Genomic DNA, 16,670 nt, shown 5'->3' with positions numbered 1-16,670 from the left:
AATGTTGTAGCTATATATGATCTTAGTACAATCATACAGCTGTTTTAGGCTGCAGCTTCTTCATTTCTGAAATGGCATTAATAACATTCCCATGGCTGAGTTGCTAAAATTAAAAACTACATAGGTAAAGCAGTCTTGAAAATTTCAAAGTGATACCTAAATTTAAGGTATTATAGGGATGCCCTAAGTTGCTTTTTAAAAATGCTATGTTATTACATGCTACTCTTTGATAACCTTTTATTTATGATAATTAATGTAATTAGTGTGCTAATTTTCTACAGTTGCACCCTGGGGCAATTGTGCAACAGTTGTAATTTTAAAAATTGGACAAATAAGTAAATGTCAATCTGTAATAAAATCCAAATGAGTCTGTGATGAATGTTGATGGTGACTGGTAATTTACCTGATAAAATATTGTAACTGCCCAGTTACCTTGGAATGGCTGATTTCTCAAAGTAATTACCATGTTCTGCATAGTGAAGTGTCATCAGAGGGAATTTTAACACTCAGTGATCATTTTTATTTTGCTGATTTAAATATTATATTGATTAATAGTAGTATTTTAATTCAGACTGTTAATGTCAAAAAAGAGACCTTTATCACAATGATCACTCATTTCCTTTCTTCTCTCTCTCTTTTTTTTTTCTTTCTTTTTTTTTTTTTGAGAGGGAGATTCACTCTCGTTGCCCAGGCTGGAGTGCAGTGGCACCATCTTGGCTCACTGCAACATCTAGAGTTCAAGTGATTCTCCTGCCACAGCCTCTCGAGTAGCTGGTATTACAGGCATGCACCACCACACCTGACTAATTTTGGATTTTTAATAGAGATGGGGTTTCTCCATGTTGCTCAGGCTGGTCTCTAACTGCTGACCTCAGGTGATCCTCCCGCCTTGGCCTCTCAAAGTGCTGGGATTACAGCTGTAAGCCACCATGCCCAGGCAATTGCTCATTTCTTACCTGTTTTTAACTATTGTTTTAAAAATATCTTTTCTTCTGATAAAGTCATAATCTTACTGGAGTTAAAAAAAAAAAAAAAGAACAATTGGACCCAGTCTCCAACCTAGAACTGGTCCCTCTGAAGTCTAGGACATATTTAAGAAGTCATCTTTACCTTGCTTTTTGCTGACAGTTGTATGTTACGATTTCATTAGGTCTGCAAGCAAACAACAGAAGCATACCACTTGTTAGTATGGTATTCTAACATTGCCCTTATGTTGTTCATCAAATTGTTAACTTTTGGTTAACTATGTGTATTTTTGTTTGCTTTGCTTTCCAAGCATATGTTTCACAGATACTGTAAGTTCAATAAAGCCAGAAAAAAAAAAAAAAATAGCTTAAGATCCTGACCTGAGAATGAATTAGAGAAAGCCAGAGTAATTGCCTGGAAAAGATATGTGGGAGGTTGAGTCAACCTTAAAGGATCAGAATAGACTTAGAAATAAGGATTTTTCCAGATATTTGGAATTATCTCCTGAAGATATTATTCTTTTAGATATGACCAAAAACATATAGAAAAAGATCAGTTTTGTTTTGGCAAATACAGTCCAAGAAAATAAGTTCTCTAAAGGCTCAGAAGTACTTTGTCCTGGTTGTTTCTCAGGCTTCCTAATCAATAATCACAACTATGTACCAAGGATTGGTAAGTAAAATATATAGATTATCAGATACTGCAGTTTCTGAATTAACACTTTCAGAGTTTTGTGAACTTAATTAAGTTGTAAAATATTAGCAGAATATAGAATAATTTTAAATTTTTAAAATTTTATGTTTATTTATTTTTTTTATTGTACTTTAAGTAGTGGGGTACATGAGCAGATCATGCAGGATTGTTGCATAGGTACATACATGGCAATGTGGTTTGCTCCTTCCATTCCCCCATCACCTATATCTGGCATGTCTCCCCATGTTATCTCTCCCCAACCTCCCCACCCACTGTCCCTCTCCTACCTCCCCCAACAGACCCCAGTGTGTGATGCTCCCCTCCCTGTGTCCACGTGTTCTCACTGTTCAACAACCCCCTGAGGGTGAGAACATGCGTTTTTTGATTTTCTGTTCTTGTGTCAGTTTGCTGAGAATTATGGTTTCCATATTCATCCATGTCCCTATAAAGGACACAAACTCATCGTTTTTTATGGCTGCACAGTATTCCATGGTGTATACATGTCACATTTTTTTTGTCCAGTCTGTCATTGATGGGCATTTGGGTTGGTTCCAGGTATTTGCTATTGTAAACAGTGCTGCAGTGAACATACATGTGCATGTGGCTTTATAACAGAATAATTTATAATCCTTTGGATATATACTAAATAATTGGATTTCTGGGTCAAATGGAATTTCTATTTTTAGGTCCTTGAGGAATCACTACACTGTCTTCCACAATGGTTGAACTAATTTATACTCCCACCAAGAGGTAAAAGTGTTCATGTTTCTCCACATCAAATTCAGTAGCATATTTTAAAAGTTTAATGTAGACTAACAAACTTCCTTTAATTCCAGAAATACAAGGATATTTTAACACTAAAAAATCAATCAGTAAACTTTTATTATTTCGATAATTATGCTTTGGTTATAAGGAGATGTTCTTTTTTTTAGAAAGTCAAATTGATTCATCTGGGAGTATGTATGTATTAGTCTGTTTTCATGCTGCTGATAAAGACATACCAAGACTGGCAATTTACAAAAGAAAGAGGTTTAATAGACTCATGGTTCCATGTGGCTGGGGAAGCCTCACAATCATGGCAGAAGGTGAAAGACACATTTCAAGTGGTGGCAGACAAGAGAAGAGAGTTTGTGCATGGAAATTCCCCTTTATAAAATCATCAGATTTTGTGAGACTTATTTGCTACCATGAAAACAGCATGGGAAAGACCTGCCCCCAATATTAAATTACTTCCTACTGGGTCCCTCCCACAACATGTGGGAATTCAAGATAAGATTTGGGTAGGGACATAGCCAAACTGTATCAGGGTAAAAGGGCAAATTTGACAAATTAGTCTTAAATAATCAAAAAAAAAAAAAAAAAAAAAGACTGAGAGAGGAGGAATAATCATAAATAAGTGGAGCAAAACACAAACAACTGGTGAATGTGAAGTTTTCAATAAAAATATTTTGTAGTTTCTTGTTCTTTTCTTGCAACTTTCCTGTTTGAAAGGTTAGACTCCTTCTGGTCAAATTTGCCAAATTTGCCAACAAATATTTAAAAGTCTACAGTACTAGTGCAATTTACTCCTGAATAAAAAGAAAAATGAGGCTGGGCATGGTGGTTTATGCCTGTAATCCCAGCACTTCGGGAGGCCGAGGCAGGTAGATCACATGGTCAGGAGTTTGAGACTAGCCTGGACAACATGGCAAAACCCTAACTCTACTAAAAATACCAAACTTAGTTGAATGCAGTGGCAAGTGTCTGTAGTCCCAGCTACTCAGGAAGCTGAGGCAGGAGAATTGCTTGAACCACATCCCAGGATGCAGAGGTTGCTGTGAGCTGAGATCACATCACTGCCTGGGTGACACAGCAAGACTCCGTCTCAAAAGAAAAAAAAAATCAGATGATTGTCTTAAATATCTGAGAATGGTATTTTTAGGGTTGAAAACCTCAGCAAACTGTAACATTTAAATGTAATAAACATAATCTTCAAAAACAAAAAAATAATCTACAGCAAAATCCTTCTTATTGTGAAATGCTAAACATTTTACCTGCAAGATAAAATATGAGGATAGGTTATTTATTCTCATTACTCCATCCTACTTTATTCTAATCCATTTAAAGCCAGTGCAAGAGGGCAAGGAGTAAGAGTAAAGACTAGAAAGGTAAAATGTTACTCACATTTTTACACTATACATTTGTGTTCATGAAATGTCCAAGATAATTTTCTACTTAATTATTAGAATTGATAACACAGTTTTGTTTGGTTTCTGATATAAGGTCAATATTTTAAAAAGTGTATTTCTTTATACAACAAATAGAAGATTAAAATATAAAAAGATACCTCTTTGAATAGCATCAAAACATCAAACACTTTAGATAAATTTAATCAAATAGATGCAAAATCTCTACACAACTATATAAGTTTATTGAGTAATACTGAATGAATCCTAAATAAATGAAGAAATAGAATGTGTTCACAGAATTAAAACTTAAAATTATAAAGATGTCCATTCCACTAAATTCATCTGTTGATTACAATATCACTTGTAATTCCAAGAGGCTTCTTTATCTTCAAAAGTTGACATATAGATTCTAAAATTTAGATGACAAAGTGAAAGCTAAAAACAGCTAACATCTCAAAAAAGAACAAAGTATTTTCAGTCCCAGATATCAAGGCCTATAACAAAAACCATAGTAATAAAGAAAGTTAAATATAACAAGCATAGGTAGACAAATATAACAGTATAGAATCCTGAAAAAGAACAACCCGATTTGTGACAAAGAGATACTACAAGATAGGAGGGATAATCTTTCTAGTAAATTGTGTTTACCAATCAGGTGTCCGTATGGAAAAAAGAAATCTAGATTTTTACTTTACTTGATTCAAAAAACCATTTCAATCTTGTAGTTCTAAATGGGAGTGGTAAAGCAATAATTTTATAAGAAAACAACATCTTCAGGGCCTTGGCAGGCAAAGATTTCTTAAGCAGGATATGAAAAACATTAATGATTTGAACTTTATTAAAATTAAGTGTTTTATTCTCTAAAAGGACACCAGTAAGAGAGCAAAAGCAAGTGAAACTAGATTATTTGCAATTTATGTAATTGCCAAATGGCTTATATTCAGAATACATAAAATTCTAACAATAAAAAAGAGAGGCAACCCAAAGGAAAGTGGGCAAGTATTTTGAAAAAGCAGTTTACAAAAGAAATTACACAAATATCTAATAAACATTTAAGAATATGATTAACCTCACTGCTCCTTACATAGTAATTAAGTTCATTATGAGAAACACTACACATCTACCAGAAAAGTTAAAGGTAAAAAACAATTTAAAGTGTTGCTGTGGGTTTGAAGCAACTGGAAATCTCTTACAATGCTATCAGGATGAATCTGGAATAACCATTTTGGAAACGTGTTTCATATTATCTACAATATTTGAGCACATGCTTACTGTATGATCCAAGAATTTCATTTATGGGTGTGCATTCAACAGAAATGTATGCACATATGTAGTAATAGAAACTTATAACAATGTTAACAAATGGATTATTTTTTCACAGATGGAAAGCAATGTATAACAAGACAGGAAAGAATAAATAGTGGTATATGAATAGATCATACTATCACTCATCTATCAAAATAAATGTGATAAAGATGCAATAACATCTGTGAATATTGATCATAATTTTGAACAAGAGGAACAAATACAAACACATTCTGTATTAGATAGGGGGTAAATTATTCTTTGCCATTTGACATCAGGAGAGTGGTTATATATTGGGAGAAAGGAGAGGGAAATAATGTGGTTGGGGTATAAGGAGCCTCCTATGTCTTTTGAGTGTTTCTTGATCCAGGTTGGTAGTTTTATGGGTGTGTTCAGCCTGAGCTAATTCCTTGAGCTATACAATTATCATTTGCACAATTCAGTTATGTTATATTTCAATGGAAGCTTAAGAAAGAGAAATATTACTGCTAAAATTCATTAAGTGAAGGCTTATGGGAAAGCAGACATTCATAGCATTCCATACTTGGCAAAAGGGATAATCTAATTGAAGGATATATCAGTATAAGTTATCAGGTATCACACAAATCAGTGATCACTCACTGTCACAACTGTGGGTCAACCTGATATTACAAATTTTCTGATGTGGTACAACATGAGGTATAAAATTTCACCTAAGATTTATTCTAGTCAAGCCTGTTTAACTGGCAGCCATTAAGGTATTAAGTGTAAATTTAGACACAGAGATGCAAGGTAAGTGATTCTACAGAAAGAGATCAAGCAAACCCCTAAAGTAAGCCATTTTTGTAGGTCAGTTGGCTTCATTCCTTCAACAAATAAATGTCACTTATAAAGCGGGTAATTCTAGATTTTTTTAAAAAAATGAGCATGACAATTAGATAAAATGTGCAGGACTACACTAAGACTGGTTTAAAGATATCAGCTCTAAAGAAAAAATTTTAATTAATTAAAGGCATCTAAATACAATATGGACATTATATATAATGAAAATGCATGAAAATATAAATGTGAAAATCATTGATTGGAAAAGATATTACAAAGTGTACATTTGATGAAAAATACTACGTAAGTCTGGAGGCAAAGGTACTAACAATGGTGGTTTGTTTATAGGAATATTTCAGCACATTTTGCTCCTCAGCATTTAAAAATTTTTCTGATACACATATACTGTTTCTGAGTAAAAATTTCTGAATAGCAAATTATATGTATACTTTAAAACAGACAATTTATTGGGCTATATCCAACTTGTGGCTATGCACTGTCCAATTACTATACATGTACTTCTTACCCTCCTTTTAGATCTAATTATAAAATCCTTAGGGCTATTAGCACAGCCACAATTGTTTATTTTTCTTTTAAGTTTGAAATTTGCAGAGTATTTTTAAATTGCACATTATAAACTTTTTATATATATTTGAGTATTTTGATATTTTAACAACAAAAATGTACAGTGCTTATTGGACAAAATAACAGAATAATTATTTTTTAAAATGTAGAAATTAACAATTGCAGGCAATATCACTTCCGAAAAATAATTTCCAGTTTTATTACATTGTCATCATGGACTAAGTTATACACTGTTTTTACTTTTTGGAATATACTCAGGTTTTCATTGAGGCTCAATACTTTGCCATTATTACATGAGTATTTCAATAAATATGCACATATTAGTTCTCCTCCATTCGTTGTTTATGTCCTCCTTAATCTCTCTTATGTTTTTTTCACTTGATCTTTTACCAGCAGAAAAAAAAGCATTATAAATTTTCTTTTAAAATGTGCCTCTATTTACTAAAGGTTTTGCTTTCTGAATTTTGCATACATGATATTTAATAAGTAATTATTTATGACAGTTACTTATTTACATTGACCTCTTTATTGATACAAAGGTCCTTTCTTTGTCCTACTTGGTGTTTTTTACCAACCACAAATGAAACTTATTTGTTCTAAATATTGTGATCTTTGCTTTAAAAAAAAAAAATCCATTTACCTCTAATTCTTTTGCCCAAAGCTTTACTTTCAAGCTTTTGAGTTAATTTTTACCAGAGTTGCTGCTTGTATACAATAAATCATTGGTTTTGTTACTGGAGGTAATCCTGGAAGGAATCATGATGCATCTCAGAGTTTCCACTATCAAGAACTTAGTAAAGAGTCTGTTTACAGAGATGTCGCTAGAGTTAAAAATATAAGAGAGAGGGAGAGATGCAGAGTAACAAAGACACAACCACAGGAAGCCATAAAGGGACAAGAAAAAAGATAGCATTACCAGAGCTAAGTGAGTTCTGGAGCTTCAAGGAAAGGTCACACAGCAGGAGTTCTAGTTAAGAAGAGATGCAGCCCCTGGCAGAAGCACAGAACCAAAGCAGAAGGAATCAGGGAGAAATAACGCATTCTCCTCTCCACCTAACTTGAACCCTACAGGTGCCCCCACTGAGTACCTTTTGCTGGAATTCAGGATACAAAGGAATCTGGATGATGTTGACTGTATGGCTCTGCATCCATAAAAACAGAGCAAGTTAGACAAGGGAAGAAAATAAATCCATGAAGTCCATAGAAACTTACTGGAACATTACTCTGACTTCATTCTTGTCTCTTGCTTAGATTAAGAAATGCCTACCTAGAAACAGAAATTCCATTTGACCCAGCAATCCCATTACTGGGTATATATCCAAAGGATTATAAATCATTCTACTATAAGGACACATGCACACGAATGTTCATTGCAGCACTGTTTACAATAGCAAAGACCTGGAACCAACCCAGATGCCCATCGATGATAGACTGGACAGGGAAAATGTGGTACATATACACCATGGAATATTATGCAGCAATCAAATATGATGAGTTCGTGTCCTTTGTAGGGACATGGATGAACCTGGAAACCATCATTCTCAGCAAACTGACACAAGAGCAGAAAATCAAACACCGCATGTTCTCACTCATAGGCGGGTGTTAAACAATGAGAACACATGGACACAGGTAGGGGAGCAGTACACACAGGGGTCTGCTGGGGGGAAATGGGGAAGGGACGGCGGGGTGGGGAGGTGGGGAGAGATAGCATGGGGAGAAATGTCAGATATAGGTGAAAGGGAGGAAGGCAGCAAATCACACTGCCAGGTGTGTACCTATGCAACAATCTTGAATGTTCTTCACATGTACCCCAAAACATAAAATGCAATAAAAAAAAGAAAGAAATGCCTCATTCATTCTTGCCTCTTGCTTAGATTAAGAAAATTTAATCTCCAGTACATGGAGACCACAGTCCTAGAATAATTTAAATTACTCACTATCAGTACTGTTTATATGAGCTAGCAAGGAGAGTGAAAGGAAAGAAATATTCAGTTAACATAAATATGTAAATTAGCTGCTGCTGTTTTCACTTTTGAGTGAAAAGTGAAATGATGCTAAATTTGATCATCGTAATTTCCTTTTTTAAATCATACATTCCATTTTCAAGCAACATTTTACTACTTCTGCAGGACAGGAATTATTGTCTCATGGGATGACGCAAATCCTCATTTCATAATATCAAAGTCCCTAGTGATCCTGTCTTTATTTGGTGGCTCTTTATTTTATGTGACATGTAAGTGCTAAAAGTCTCCACAAAATATCTCCTGGATTCCAACCAGGCCTACTTGCCTGATTTTCCTTTGTCAATCAAAATTAAGCACTCCAGTTGGTATAGTTAAAGTCTTTGTTGCCAGTTAGGTCAATGGGATTAGGAGCTAAAAATAGCAAGGGTGCAATTTCAGGTCCAAATTTAGTGGAAACATAGCTATATTTATTGAAAGAAATGTTCCTTCCTTGGAAAAGAGAACCTCCAAAGCCACAAAACACAAGTTTCCATGAAGGGAAATAAAATTCTGGTAAATAGACTATTAGGTAAAATAATTCTGCTTCTTAATTCCTGATCCTACATATTTTGGTTCTTGGAAATATGCCTTACACAGTGGCTAATGGTTTAATATGTTATGCCAGTACCACAATTTCAAACAATATTGTATCACAGCTGGCACTGAAACTGAGCCTTTGGGAAGCCATTCCATCAGTCTATCAGGCCAGCTGCTTACTGGTGATGAGACATGTGGAGAAACATGAATTCATGGGCATGGATCTTTTGTGACAATTGTTTTGCTATAAAATTAGTTTCTTTGTCAAAGGCAATGTAGTATGGGATGTTATGGCAATAAATAAGGCAATCTATAAGGTGACATATGGTGACACTGGTAGAAGCATTGAAGGCAGAGAAGAGAAACCCACTTCCAGAACGTATAGAAATGGTTTTATGTGGACAAATTATTGCTTACTCCACAGTATAAAGGATTCAGTGTAATCACTCTGGCACCAGGTGAGTGGTTGGTGTCCCTATGAAATGGTGTCATATGAGGAACTCATTGGCCCTTGGTGTTGTCAAGTTGCACACTCGGTGATAGTGGACAGATCAGGCTTGCTAAATGGTAGTCCATTGTGTTGAGTTCATGCATATTTACCATCCATGAAACTCTGTAAGTAAGCACCAGGATCATTGTGAGTAGTAAGCACTAAGTAAGCACCAGGATCACTGTGAGAAAGCTTTACAGTCATTTGCAGGAAATATCACACACCTAATCTATCCGATTGTTGAGCATCTTCTCCTTAGAGGATTCCCTGTTGGATATAATGAGAGTTGAGGAAAATTTGGTAACTAAGCAGGAGTAGCTAATAAAGGCCTGAATCATCTGCTCATTGAATATACTTGTGACTCTCCTTCCTGTTCAGATCTTGATGTCACCTATATCAATTCCATTTTATAATAAATTGCTAATTTTCAAGTGCAATTTTAAGAGTTGATAACTTGGATAGCACCCAGTTGGTGGTGAACACTTCAAATCACATAGTTACATGGTGACAAGTCAGACTTCTTAAATAGATAAAAACATCTGGAAGAAGGGGATATGGTTTTGTGCCAAAATCATTAGGTGAACAGTGATTGTCTTCTAGGGGTTAGTTAGAAGCTTCAAACAGCATCACTCTAAGCCAGATACTTAGATCTACTGACTCATAATACCCACGCAGCAGAGGAGCTTTCAAGATAAAACGTTTGTCTCTGAATTTTCATTGCATCTAACCTTTCATGATGCAAACTAATTTCAGTAACTTTTCCAGTTTAGTATGACAGGAAGAGCTTTACCACTGGTATCTTATGAGAAATACGTGCATTCTAACAGCATATTTTATTGGTGATTTCCTCAACAAATTCTAGCCAACAAACTAATTTCTCTTTAGGCAACCACTGGATCTTAAAAAGTCCTGAAATGGAAGCTGTGCCATTAAGATTTGTTCAAGCAGCCACTTTAACATGTAATCACCGCCAATTCACTTTGTATAGGTTCACAACAAAGCAGTTCCAAAATTGTATGCCTGTCATGTATTATACCTTTAACTGAAGATTTTAAGATTTCACCTATGTTAATCAACCCTTGAAAGTAAATATTGAGATCTTAATAATAAATCTAAAGGATCATGGGGTCATTGATTCCATATAAGCTTAGGGATGCCAGAAATGAGGATGGATTACATCAGTTTTCTAATCTGGACTCTCAAAATATGAGGCAAAACTCAAGGTGAATGGAGAATTGGGCTAACACAGAGGTTGAACATGCACACATGTGAGTGCAAGTATGTACGTGCATGAGATATGTACCTTCTGAGGCCCTGAGAATGTAGGGGCAGAGATAGACTTCTCAGGGATACCTGGGCATTGGCCCCGACTTTAACATTTGTCAGAGATACTGGCTCATGGACTCATTCTCTTTATGAGATAAAGATTGCAGGTTTCTAATATAAACATTGAAAGATCAGGTGGCATATTATTGAAAGCTCACTGCCTATGATAGTCTGAATAATATAACAAAATGATGACATATAAATGGTCTGATGGCAATGTTAGTTTCTTCTACCAGGTAGCGAAGGGGGTGACTTTCTATTTTTGTAAATTGGGCCTTTGTTATAAATCAGGAGTTGACATATTTCTGGAACTTAAGAGAAAACCAGAACCAACCAGAGCCTAACCTTTTAATCCATCCAAGACTTTACATAATTGACCCAATTAAAATATGGATTCTTTATAATATCTATTCATAATCTCTTTACTCCATATTTTCTCCATTATGTCCAACCCCCACCCTTCAGCTGTTGTTTTATGGTGAGAGCTATTTTTAAGATTGTAGAATTAATTACTGAAAATATGTACTCCATAACTCTACAGACTCAAAATCCATATTCACCTCTGCATTACAGTGATCAAAGAAAATATGGGACATATTTCTAAATCTAACTCCTTCACTGTCTCTTTTCAACAGAGCATAAGAGAGAGACAGAATTGAAGGGAAAGGACAGACAGTTTAAAAATGTTATATAGGCGGCACCTCGTGAAAAGGAAGTCTAATGTCCTACAGGAAGACTCTGGCCCCAGGCTTTCATCTGTAAATCATAATTACTCTAACTCTTCTAGTTACCAGAGGGAAAATTTTCTTTATTTATGTTGTTATGTTGTTCATTTTGGAAAGGGAAAGTAATAGCTTTGTAATAACACCTAAGATATTATAGCCTCACAGATTGCTGTGATCATAGAGGACAGTGTGTTTTACAGTTTTAGATTCTTTAAAATCTGAGCCACAAACATAAAATATTTGATGTAAAGAATAGAAACCAATAAAAAAAGAAGAGCGAAGAAAGGCAACTAAATATGTTTAGCTTGAAAGTAAGAGGTCTTAAGGGTAATATTGGAGCTATTTTCAAACATTTGAAGGTTTGCCAGTGAATGATCAAGGAGACAAATTGTATATAGCCATTAAGGGTAGAGAAAGGAATGGTGGGTACAAGTTTTAGGATGGCATATATAAACTGCTATAGGGAATTAATATTTACTATCAGACATGGATTGCTTTAAGGGTTGGGGGATACAAACAGAAGGATCAAAACAGATCCTTATTGTTAGGAATACCATAGAGAAAATATGGCCATTGAGTGGGCAATTAGACTAATTAAGCTCTATAGACATTTTCAATTGTAATTAAAATTGTATGAAATTGTATGAGTGATATGAAATTGTATGAGATAGTGCTGATATTTAAGAATTATTCTATTTTTTTCCTATTTGTCAGGCTAGCAAGAGTGAAGACAATGCAAAATAAATGTGGTGTAGTGATGATTACCACAGATTTGGAGTTGGAACCATGGAGCTTGAATTCAGAATTCAGTTCTATTGTTGACACTAGTAAATTAGAATAAACAATTTAGCTTACCTGAGACTCAATTTGTTTATCAAACATAATAATTATACTATATACCTCACAAGATTGTTACGTGAGTTGAATTAGGTAGCACGTATTCTGTACAACAAACCCTTAGAAATGGCCTAATATGGGCAATTGTAAATGTTACAAGCTGAGTCTCAAAGATGAGGAAGTGGCAGCTGCAGCCTAAAATTTTGCTAGGTTTTAATAAGACACACAGAGATAGCTATAATTCAACAGGGTAAATGTTATAACAGAGGTGAATTTAAAAGTATCTTATGAACAAATGCAGTTGGGAATGGTTGATTTGGGAGATGAATTAGAAAAAAATGCAAAAGAGAGGTACCATAAATCTTGCAAGACAAACAGTATTTAGGATGTATGTAAAAATATACCAGAAATAGCATGAGCAAATTAACAGACATTAAATGAAAATCTACCTAAGCCCTCTCTCTAAAAAAAAAAAAAAAAAAATCTAAGTCTTTCATGGGGAACAACAAATAGTAAAATCTGACTTGACTATGCATTTGAACACACCTGGTACATGGAAGATAACAGGTACACAATATATGCTTTTTTAAAAAAGAGAGTGCTTTACTTCTGGTTCTGGCCATAAAAAATAATGGATTTCAGACTGATTCATCTGCTGTAAACAACTATAAAATCAGACAAAATGTACGATGCACCAGTTTTTAAGCATTGTACAACATACAGCATAGAGTCGTGATCCTTGAACTCCACATTTAAAACCAGCCTTTTATATAGGGCTATTTTGAAAACTGCCCTATATAGAAAAGGAAAGAGGAACCAAAATAGGTAGCAGCAATTTTTCTGAATGGAGAAACAGATTATAGTATGCAGCTGAGGTGGCTGGAATTTATGAGGAAGATTCCAGAGAGGCAAGAGTTGCACTGAGAAAGAGAACTAAAAGTCTACAAATGTGTCTTCTTGAATTTTTTGAGTGAACACCAAATTATGCATGTACAGAGTAAGATTTCACAAGGCCACACAGAGACCAGTTTCTGAGGGGCAATGAGCTGAATGAGGATTTCACTGGTTCAACAATGTTGAAAAGTATTAGAGTTTCAACTAGCCAAACTGAAAAGAGTCACTGAGCATTTCCTGGTGTTTAAATAATAACTCAAGAAAGTGGGCTTCTAAAGCAAGGCTAATGTACTTATATCAGAAGAAATACTCTAAAATCAGCCTTAAAAACTCAAAGCTAAGCACCAACTGGATCAAGCTAATGTGCCAGTAAATTAACTGCTCAAAATAAAATTGAACACACTTCTACCAAAGATACAAGTCTAGAATCTAAATAATATAGTATGAAAAATGTCAAATATAAAATAAAAACAATTATTAAACATACAAAAGTAGCAGAAAATTAGGAGAAAAAAAGTAATAGAAACAGACCTAAGATAGCCAGGATGTTGTTAAGAGTGAAAACAAGCATGATTAAGCTGGCATTAAAATATGTTCAAGGACTTAGAAGAAAAGACAGAAGACAGTGAAGAGATGTGGAATATCAACAAAGCAATACAATTCAAACTTCTTAAATGTAGGCAGGAGGAAAGGCACAGAATTGAAAAGGGAATAATGATAAAAAAAATACTGCTGACTTCTCATCAGAACAAATGTGAGCTAAATGAAAATCCAAAAATGGTTTAATGTATAGAGAAGAAACAATAAGTCATGTCAGAGTTATATATCTGGTAAAAATAACCTTCAAAAAGAAAAAAATTAACGTTTTAGTAAGGTTAAAATAATAGGTGAAGGAATTTGTTACCAATAGAAAAGCACTACAAGAAACGTTAAACCATGTTCTTCAAGCCAAAGAGTAGTGATAAAAAATGTAAACTCACATGTACCAAAGATGTAGAGTGCTACTGGGGCACAAGGACAGAAAGGTTTTCCTTAGGGAACAATGACAACAACAAAGAATGTAGTTTGAACAGAAAAATAAGTAATTGTTATTATCCTCAGTTGATAGTTTCAGGTTAATATCCTGATTTAGTAATTGTCATATCTGATTAACTTTGTCAGAAAAGCTAACATATTCAAGTTTTTTTAACCCCAAAATGTGAAGTCTTTATGTCATTTTATTGAGTCATGAGATGCTGTAGTTACCAAGAGAAAAGATTTTTGGAGTCCAAAGATGTTTCAGGCTTATTTTTCTTCATTTCTTACTTTTGTGCCTTTAAAGGCATTACAAAAAAATTTAAGAGCACCCACTGTAGGGCAAAAGAGAAGAAAAAAAATTATTAACTATGAGTATGTTATGACAAATTGCTTGTATTAGTTATGAAACCAAGTATCTACAGGAATGTCTTTATCCAAACAGCTGTATTTAGCATAAAAAATCTTGGAAAAGTGGCTTGTCAGTTTCAAAAACATATCTGTATAAATATTATATGATGGGATTTGTTTTCCACTATCTTATATAGTAATGTCATCAAGTTTATAAACTGGAAAATCTGCTAATTATTTTATGAGAACGGCAGAAGTCATTTAAGTTAGCCACATTTAACTCTGAGTGTATATGTGCATATGCCCATCAAAATACAAGCCGGGCTCAATAGGTGGTTAATGTTTGTGGGCAGGTATTTATTTTTACCTAAAAATAAATATGACTGCTTAAATAAATTGCACGTTATTCCAAGAATACGTGATTATGACATACTGCCAAACCTAGCCAGAATAAAGACAACAGTACAATTAGTCTTGATAACCCAAAACTGAAAAGAACTCAAAAGCCTCTAAAATTGGAGAATGGATTTTAAAAGCTGTGATATAGTTGAATAACTGAAAATTGCTCAAAAATATTGCAAAAAAAGATACCAAAAGCATGTATTGTATGATCACATCCATATAAAGTTTCAGACTGGGCAAAATCAATCTGTAGTGATAGAAACAAACATGATGGCTGGAGGGTAATGAGAATTGATTGGAATGTGGCAAGAGAAATTTCAGGGGTAAGGTAGATGTTCTATATCTTGATTGGGATGTGGGTTGCTCAGTCATATTTTTATCAAAAGTCATTTAATAATGACTTAAAAACTTGTGCATTTCACCTTATCTAAAATATACCACAATTAAAAACAAGGAAAAATACTGTCAAAAAATATGGAAAAGTAAACTTTTGTGCATTTGTCTCAAAAACCAATGATGTCTGGTATTCTTTTTACTCTATCAATATGTTTTTCACTTTGAATTATCTAGGTTTTTCATACTATTGTGCTTCAATTCAGAAAATAAATATTTAACAAAATGCAGAGTATGAATTTCAGTGAAGTAATGGCCAAAAATAGGCCATAAACAGATTATTGCAAGATTAGTATCTGTGGTATGCACAGTAGCCTCCCAAAGATGTTCACATCCTCATTCCTGGAATTTGTGAATATGGTAAAAGATAGCTAAAATATAGCTAAAAAAAAAATAGCTTCAAGTATCCAGGTGAGCCCAATCTAATCATATGCACCTTTAAAAGTAGAGAACAGTCTTCAGCTGAAAAAAAGGAGACTTGTCAGAGAAAGAAATTAGAAAGATTCCAACTGAGAAGGTTCGGAGGCATCGTTACTGGTTTTGAGATACAGAGACTCATGTGAGAAGTCTAGAGATGGGTTACCAAAAGCTGATACCAGCACCCACCAGTTGACGCATGCAAGAAAACAATGACCTACAACTGTACAAGATACTGGGAGTAGTGGTGACACAACTGCAAACAACTAAATTTGGCCAACAACTTTAATAAAGTGGGAAATATAATCTTACCCAGGGCCTCCCAATGAGATCCCAGTTGATTGTCATCTTCATTTGGACCTTGTGGAACGTTGAACAGAGAAGCTAGTTGAGCCCACTCAGACTTTGGACCTACAGAAGTGTGAGGTAATAATTCATGTTGTTGAAGCTATTAATTTTGTTGAAGATTTTATGGTGTCAATACAAAACAAATACAGTATTTTAGAATGAGACTGGATCATGAAGGGCTTGTGCTGATTTTCAAGGAGATTGAAAAATAGATCTCATAAATCTAGTTAAAACATGAAAGTTCTGGGGAGGATAAAATTGATAATATCTTTCCATTTGTATTAGTCTTTTTTTGCACTGCTGTCAAGAACTGCCTGAGACTAGGTAGTTTATAAAAGAAAGAGGTTTAATTGACTCAGTTCAGCATGGCTGGGGATGCCTCAAGAAACTTAAAATCATGGCAGAAAGGGAAGGG

The 16,670-nt window shown here is 34.4% G+C and overlaps 1 long non-coding RNA gene across 1 annotated transcript in view; it reads right to left on the bottom strand.

The window, feature by feature from the left end:
* Positions 1–16,310, bottom strand: part of LOC141582677 (uncharacterized) — a 125,359-nt gene extending 109,049 nt beyond the window's left edge. The window contains exon 1 of the long non-coding RNA XR_012515562.1: positions 16,220–16,310. This is a non-coding gene — a long non-coding RNA (uncharacterized LOC141582677). The remainder of the gene's footprint in view (positions 1–16,219) is intronic.
* Positions 16,311–16,670: the final 360 nt, after the last annotated feature.

This window comes from Saimiri boliviensis, chromosome 2 (genome assembly GCF_048565385.1).
Source record: "Saimiri boliviensis isolate mSaiBol1 chromosome 2, mSaiBol1.pri, whole genome shotgun sequence".
Taxonomy (NCBI): domain Eukaryota; kingdom Metazoa; phylum Chordata; class Mammalia; order Primates; family Cebidae; genus Saimiri; species Saimiri boliviensis.
Note: the sequence above shows the minus strand (reverse complement) of the source record. Positions and strands in the feature narration are given on the sequence as shown.